Source organism: Oryzias latipes, chromosome 22, assembly GCF_053564925.1.
Source record: "Oryzias latipes strain Hd-rR chromosome 22, Olatipes_Hd-rR_3.1".
NCBI lineage: Eukaryota > Metazoa > Chordata > Actinopteri > Beloniformes > Adrianichthyidae > Oryzias > Oryzias latipes.
This window is the reverse complement of record NC_136258.1, coordinates 16,517,367-16,525,392: the sequence shown is the minus strand read 5'-3', so window position 1 is coordinate 16,525,392 and position 8,026 is coordinate 16,517,367. Positions and strand designations below refer to the sequence as shown.

The following is an 8,026-nucleotide window of genomic DNA, read 5'->3' as shown; positions in this document are numbered from 1 at the left end:
CTGTGCTGCATTAGAGGCTTCCGCTGGTGCGTTTAAGGAGCCAAGAAGGGGGGGAAAAAGTGTCCAGTCTGTTCTTATCAAGAGGAGGGAAACATGAACAGATAGACAGCACTCCCTTGTTGCTCAAAAGTGATAAGTGAAGCCAGAAGATGAGGATGGGAGGACCTTATCAGTGTCGAATGCTTTCTGGCAAATGGTGTCGCCTCAGAAGACAGTCATGTTGCTGTGTGACAAAGGTGTTAGGGCAGATAAGCATGCATGTGTGAAATGCTTCAAGGATGAGTTTAACTCTGATGTGAAAACAGAAAGAAAGCAAAAAAAATAAAAGTGGGAGGCTGAGATCTGTTGTGGGGATTGGGAGCTGCCGTGGGGACGTCTTCATTTTCTGACTCTTACTAAAAAATGTCATGGAAATCCTGGTGGAGATCCAGATGTGTCCCACTGATGCTAAGAAGTTATGGAAAAGGTGCTCTGATCTTCTATTGGAATATACTGCAGTGCGGAAGTCAAAGGAAGAAGAGATTTTGCTTTGTTCAGGAATTAATGTAAAAACATAGTCATGCAAAAATTTTATTGAAAAAAAGCAAATTTCAAAAATAGATTTAAAAGCACATTGAACATTATATTTGTTAAATAAAAAATCTCAGCCAAACTATCCAAAAATACACTATAACCCCTGAATTTTTACATGACAGCTCTGTGTTTTTGTCTCTTTGCAGAAAAAAACTCATTTATATGTAATCTAACATGGTTTACCACATGACCTGCTTATTTCATATTGTTCCACTATTTGGTTTCGGCGGACTGAGGACAAGACATTTACTTGAGGTTGAAAAAATATATAAACCATATTTAATTTTAGTCCCACGATTTTAGCCCTTTATGTTTCTTTTAAAAAACTAGTCATCCCTTAATTCAAGTTCAAATTAATTTTATTTCTAATGCACATATCATGTAAAGCAAACAACTCAAGGTGCTGTACATAAAAGCAAGCAAACAGGAACACAAAAACACCAATCTCACCAACTCATGTAACAAAATAATAAAATAAGCCCCTCATAATAAAATACACAAAAACAAACACAAGTAAAAGAGAAATAACTAAAAAAAACTAAAGAAGAGAGAAGCCAGAAGACGCCGTCCGCCCTGACCTTATGTTGGGGGTGTTGGCATCTATGCAGCACAAGCACAACTCATCCCCAGCACCTCCCGCCCCACAGACCCCCAACCCCCGGGTCCAGTGCGCCTGACGTGAGCACACCAGGCCAGGCACATCGGAGGACCCAGAACAACAGATGCCAGAGGACAAGCATGGCCAAAATTCTGGGAGCCCGAACACAAACGCCCCTGCCAAGGGAGACAAAACACTCGTGAACAGTCTAAAATTTAAAAGTGATAAATAGAAAAGTTAAAATATAAAAACAGCTAAAATATGAAAATGTTAATTGAAATAAGTTAATGCATAAAAAAGTGCATAAAATAGTCTAAAACACCTGAAATACAAATTAGAAGAAGTAAAGATGTAAAAATGGCCAACTTGACTAGAAAGCCGTAAACAAATAAACGTTTGATAAAATATCGTATCAAATATAAGAGTAAAAATTGTAGATCCCACATATGAGATCTAATTCAAAGCTGAATTAATTAGACACTTCTTTGGTTTCTTTTTAAATATTTGGACAGTGGATGAGGCCCTCATCCCTACCAATGTCTCAAATTGAGTGTCATGAATAGTAGAACACAGAAAACCCAAGAGCAGATCCAGAAAGACTGTCCCACACCATGATACCACCACCATCTTTTGGAATGAAGATTTTTTTTTAAACCAGTAACTTCAAATAACTTCAGTCCCATCCTTCCAACACCCCCCAAGTATCCAACTCCAAATAAAATAAAATAAATATCAGAATGTGTGTAAGAAAATCATCACAAATTCGAACCATTTGTCTCCATAGCATTTAATCTGAATGAATTTGAACTCCAGAGAGAGAATTTAGTAAACTCCTGTAAATCATCTCAACACTTTGTCTTTACAAGTTTTTTTATGTAGTGGATCTACCGAAAAAAACATCTGCAAATGGTGCCCACCAAAACACCATCATCCACACTTGATCATTCTCCTGCTCACTGAATACAGTTGATTCCATCAGTACTTGGGACTCTTACAGAAACAAACAATTACTTTTTTTTCTAATCAAAAACTAAAATAGGGATGAAAAACATTGCACACTGCTCAAATATTTAGTTGGAATATAGACATTAATAATGAGTATGCGTTAAAAAAACCATTCTGTGTGAAGTCCATCATAAAAAGACTCATGGGTTCTGTAAAAACTTGGATTTTTAAGTTTAAACTAACAGTTTTTAAAGCATTTCTCATAAAACGTTGCTTTTTCTGTCTTCTGCATCCAAAAAGAGACCAAATATGCAATTCATTTTCAGTAAAAAAACAATAATTGCATGAATCACCCAGAGACAAGTAATGTTTTTCAGAACAAACTCGATCTGTGCTTTCCTCCTTCCTATACACCACACTACAGAAGCACAGAGGGAATTTTATATTACCAACACTGTGAATTTCATTTTGTAGTCAGACTCTGTTTCTCTTTCTGTTTTTCATTTTTGCCTTTGTTTTTTATTCTCTTTATTTCTTTCAAATGCTCTCTTAGAAACTGTCTTTTATGTTGCTTTTTTTGTAAAACGAACATTATTCAGTGTAAGGCTTTTAATTTGGCTTTTTTTCCTGCCAGTTTTTTTGTCCCCACTTAGAAAAAACAACATGAGGGAAAAATTTTGTTTTAACAATTTATGAATTGCAAAAAACAAAACAAAAAAAAACAAGAAACACAAGGATCTTTCCCATTTTCCTTCTCATTTTTTTTAATTAAACAACTGCATGTAGAAAAAAAGCAGCATGTGTCTAGTGTTTAACGAATGACAGATAAAAATGAATTAACAAGAGCCTCTTAATTATTCTTATTCAAGATTTTCTTAGTTATGTTCAGTGTAATCTTTCCTTTTTTTAACCAAAAATAAACAAATACAAATAAATAAATACAAAACAAAAAAATATTGGTATTGCATCTACAAAATGTAAAATAACTTAAGAAGAGTCCTCCCTACAACTGGGTTTACGAAAATTCCTGCGAAGTCCTCAGATCTATGAAATTTGATTGTCAAAAATCTAAATTGTGTTTAATAAACTGTCAAGATCTTAAAATAAAGAGGCAGTCATGATTTTGTTTTCTTCTATCCATCATCTATCATTCAAACAGTTGATGACCCAGAAAATGTCCCTGGAAGTATCAAATATTCATTAAATCTATCTGTCTGTATGGAAAAAAAAATCTGGATAAACTTCAAACAGCATGCACATATCTGTAATCTACCAGATGAACTTTGGGATTAAAGATCTGTCAGAAGAGAGACTTATCCACTTTTGCAAGATAAACACCATAATCCCAATTGTTTGAAATTTCATGGCACAAATTTTAGACTTTAGAAAAGTCGATGAAGCTCTAAAGTGTGAAAAGCATCTGGTGTCTTACTTATGCAGCACTCAGCCTTTATATGTTTTTATCTCTGTATTATGTTCCAGTTTCTCATGGTTTATTTTTCATTCAGCGTTCATCATCGTTTGTGTATCTCTCTTTGGTTCTGATTGCACGACCCGTTCCGCTTTTGTTCGTGAGCTGAATGCGACAAGTGAGGCTTTGACTTTGTCCAGCCTGAAGAAAAAAGACTTTTGCATAATTACAGATGAGAAGATAGCATGTAGAAGCTCTTGATGGACAACACAATGCTCAGTGTAAAACAAAAACGTGATTGCCAAGATAAAGAATAAAAAAATGCAAAAGCTCACACTCAACCCGTTCCTGCCCTCTAGAAAACTTTATACACGTGGGGCGGATGAATAATAAAACCAGTTTGTTTCTGGTAGTCTCGGCTAGCTTTAGGCGTGGGTGAAGCTTCCTTTTTGTGGTGGGGGGAAAGGACACATGCTGCACTGCACTTTCTCGCAGAGTGAACCTACTTCACCACCTCATACAGCTCCCATTGATGAGAGCAGCACTTTCGCCCCCGTCTCCCCCAGTGAGCCACATCTCATGCATTAGGGACTGAGACTTGCTTGGAGAGCCACTACAACAAAGAAAACATACAAATTTAACAGACTAGACAGTGCAAGCTTTCAGGCACGCATCTTATTTTCCCGGCTAGCTGCTTCATTTATCTGGCACTGAAGAGAAAGTCATATTAGCTAATCTTATTACTCTATATCTGTGTTTGGGCTCATAATAAGTCCGGGACATTTTGATTCTTTTTTTTGTGATCAAAATTTTCAAACTCATAATCTCTCTGCTAGTTTTTTAATCTTCTCCTCAGAACTACTCAGACCACTCTGTTCTTTTGTCTCCAGAGGCTTTGGACTGTTTTTCTGGATTGGAAGACAGGTGGAGTGAGATAACTGAACCTGCACCAGACTTGTTCCAAGTCCTGGAGGGGAGCGAAATGCTGCTTTCATTTTTTTCTGACATCCTGACTTCAGAGAGGAGGCTTTTGTTCCTGCTGCTGGCAGCTAAAGTAACCTTGAGGTGTGACACTGAGTGATGCCAAAAGACAGAAAAGAGACAAGGCAGTCCTCGCACAAACTTGTGCCTGCAATTGTAAATAGTCAATATATTGCTCTGTGGTTGGTAATGTGCTCTGACAGCCTTCTCCAACCGCACAATATGCACTGAGGATCGGTGTCTTCAGCCTTTGTTGTCTGGTGTCTGTGAAATGCTAAGTGTTCCAACTGTCAAAACTGAAAAAACAATTTTAAATACAGAGGCTTATATTATTGTATTGTATTGCATTTGAAATGCAATTACAAAAGCATGTTTTTTAGAATGGTTTAACATAATCAGCTGCAATCAATCTGATCACAATGACGACGTCCTTTCACTGCGCTGTTTGGTCCACACCAGTTTGTTTAACTGGAAAAGTCTGTTTAACTTGGCTGTAAAATGAGGGTCTTGGTTCAGTGACAATGTGGATGAAAATGGTAATGGTTTGTCTGATGGACAAAAGAGAGAAATGCAGAATTTCCACAAGCGGTTTCGCCCCCCCCCCTGAATCGCCTTTATTCGACTAATTTGTTTTTACACCATTTTATCAGGGCTGGGCTCTTTGCACCGAAGCTAGCAAAACAAACGCCTATCGGTTTATCCTGCTGTTTTCTAACAATGCAGGAGAGCCTATTGGTCATACTGTTGCGTCTTTGAATCTTCTTGGTGTGGCTGAATACAAGGATGCAACAAGAATCGAGACCACAATGCAGTACACAGATCAAACCACACTGAGTTGGCAACAAAATAAATGTACCTTAAGCAAAGCACAGCACAGCACAGTGTGAGGTGAAAATGCAGCAACTTCTTATTGGCTTTGGTAATGCTTAAACAAACTTTGACCAGGAATAAAAGCACAAAGAAGAAAAAGAAGTTGTTTCCAAGCTCCCTTCTTTCTTTACCAAATTTGTAGCAAACCAGGAAGATCTAATTGTTGCAGTTCTTCAAGAGACCGCCAGAGGTTGGTGTCATAAAGGAATAATTTTGATCCCAAAAAGGATTTAGTGGGCTCCGAAGATAGATAGATGTTGAGATGGGAAGAGAAAACTGATCAATGTGCCCGCCCCATTCAGGCTTTCATTTTTTACCTTTGTGTCTGAGGTCAGAGATTATCCATTGAGTGTTTATGTCAGTCAGTGGTAGTTCCATTAATCATTTGGTAATTATAAACTAAAATGGGCCTGCACTGAAGGCAGAACTTGTAGCGGTACTCACAGATATAGTAGCCATATGACTAGTCAAGTCCATCAAAGCTTGAGAAATACCATCAATACGGCGAAACAGATCTAGTTGAGCAGAGGCCATCTGGGTTAAGGTGTCGGCTTGACGATCCAGTAAGGCTCCCTGCTGAGAGACAGCGAAGCGAAGACCTTCAGGGTCAGCTCGGTCTTGAGTTTGGCCAGTTCGTTTTGTCATGATCAGCTTAGGCAGAGTAGACCCAGACGCTGGAACCCGGAAAGAGCACAGGAGAGTAAGATGGAGAATAAGAGGATTTTTTGTTCTGGACGAGGACCAGTGGAGGAGTCTTGATGTGATTTCTCTGACGGCCTGATGATTCTGGGGAAGCGGTGGGGACCAATGATGTGGCGTGGATTTGCGTTCGTGGCGTGGAGAGGAACCGGAGCTTGAGTTAAGTTGTGACTTGGCTTGGAGTTGTGGCGAGGCTTGGAGTTGTGGCGTGGCTGGAGGCTTTGGAGAGCTGATGGTGATCAGACTGCTCGTGATGATGTTGGAACCAGGTGGATACTAGTGGGATTATGTCTATAAAGAGGCAACGTAGAGGCAGGTAGATGATGAGGTGAGTTTCCACAGCTGGGTCCAATCAGGAAGGTAGAGCAGAGAGGGGAAGGTGAGGAGAGACTGCCAGAGGCACCATGACATGCACCATCTTACCACACTGTAAATGCCAACAAATACTTCCAACTTTTTCATTAATTTTCACTTATTTGATTGACCATGTGGTAATTTTTTTCTAATTCTAGTGAATTGTGCTTACATCATTTACTTTTTTTTTAGCTGTGGTTTCTTTGATCCACTGGATTGTCCAGAAATCTTTTCAAACTGAGAGGAAGTTGCAAGTGAACCAACCAACACCCATGTTCTCAAGTGAAGCAGCATTTGCTCTTTTGGACCTCACCATAGTTCAGGTGAGCTTTAACTCATAACCACATCTTTGTACTTACATGTTGCATCTTACTGACTTTACACATGTTACTTTTCATCTTTCATTTTCAACTGGTGAAATTTCCATTGCAAAGTACATAAAGAACGCCTCTCCCTTCTCGACACACAAATGCACCTGTGTGTTGTAGAGGTCAAAGGCCTACTTTTTTAAGTCTATCACACAGTGATTCACTTCTCAAGCTACATTCACACCGGGCACATGTTACACATTCAAGAATGCGCCAAACATGGTTTCATGAACTCACATTTAGTAGGCGGTGTTCACACCAGACAAGCAGGGAGCGGGAGGAGGAGCTTCTTCTTCTTCTTTTTTTGACTGTTTACTAGCGCCTGTCCACCACCATTGGAAGAAGCTCGGTATTAACTGTCAAAGCAATGCAAATGTCACAAGTCTTTCTCCAGGATTTTTCTTTCAAAGCTCTTTGCCTATAAATATACATCATGGTGTCATAATTCCAGCCGGGCACAAACCGCAATTATTAATTTCTACTTTGTGATCATGTTTACCTTTGTCAAGTCTATGTTTTGCAAAAGCCACCACCTACACCTCACTACCGAATCCGAGTCGTCCCTGATTGGTCACCGTTCAGCCGTTTCGGGATTTAGCAGTGAATAGTTCAACTGGTTGAACTTGCAGCTTTGATTAATGGACGCCCATTTTGTTTGTAGAGCCCGAGAATGGACTTAAGAACTTGCATAGCGGCGCATGAACACAAGAGATCTGGAAGCGGAAGCCCAAAAGAGGGTGAACGTGCATTTACATAGATTTTTCATTGGAAGTGGCCGCTTAAACGTGAGTCGGCGCGGCCAATGTGAATGTACCTTAAGAAGTACGACCACATGACGGGCTTAACAGATAAACTCCTCCACAAACATTAAATGATGTTTATACCAGAGAACTGTTACATTGGAGTTATAAGCAAAACCGATGTGCTGAGTTCACACCGGGCTCGGAAACGCACGTTCCAGCAACCTCTTCCAATGAAAAGTCTATGTGAAGGCACGCAGTTGCACGTTTTGGGCTTCCACGTTAATAAGTCTTGTTTGTACGCCCGTTTGCAGGCTCTATGTACAAAACCTGCAGCAACTGAACGCATGCAGAATATTCAAACCAGTAAAAATTTGACCAATCAGAGACTTTGCATTGGTCCTTATGTATGGGCAGTGTCCTTTTCAAAACAAGGAAGTGCCAACTATTTAAAATGTGATTATGAAGGAGAAATTAATAATAGTTG

The 8,026-nt window shown here is 39.3% G+C and overlaps 1 protein-coding gene across 1 annotated transcript in view; it reads left to right on the top strand.

Moving 5' to 3' along the window:
- Positions 1–6,629: 6,629 nt before the first annotated feature.
- exd1 (exonuclease 3'-5' domain containing 1) overlaps positions 6,630–8,026 on the top strand; it is a 59,010-nt gene continuing 57,613 nt past the window's right edge. The window contains exon 1 of the mRNA XM_078941073.1: positions 6,630–6,754. The gene's annotated coding sequence lies outside the window, so the exon portion shown is untranslated. The remainder of the gene's footprint in view (positions 6,755–8,026) is intronic.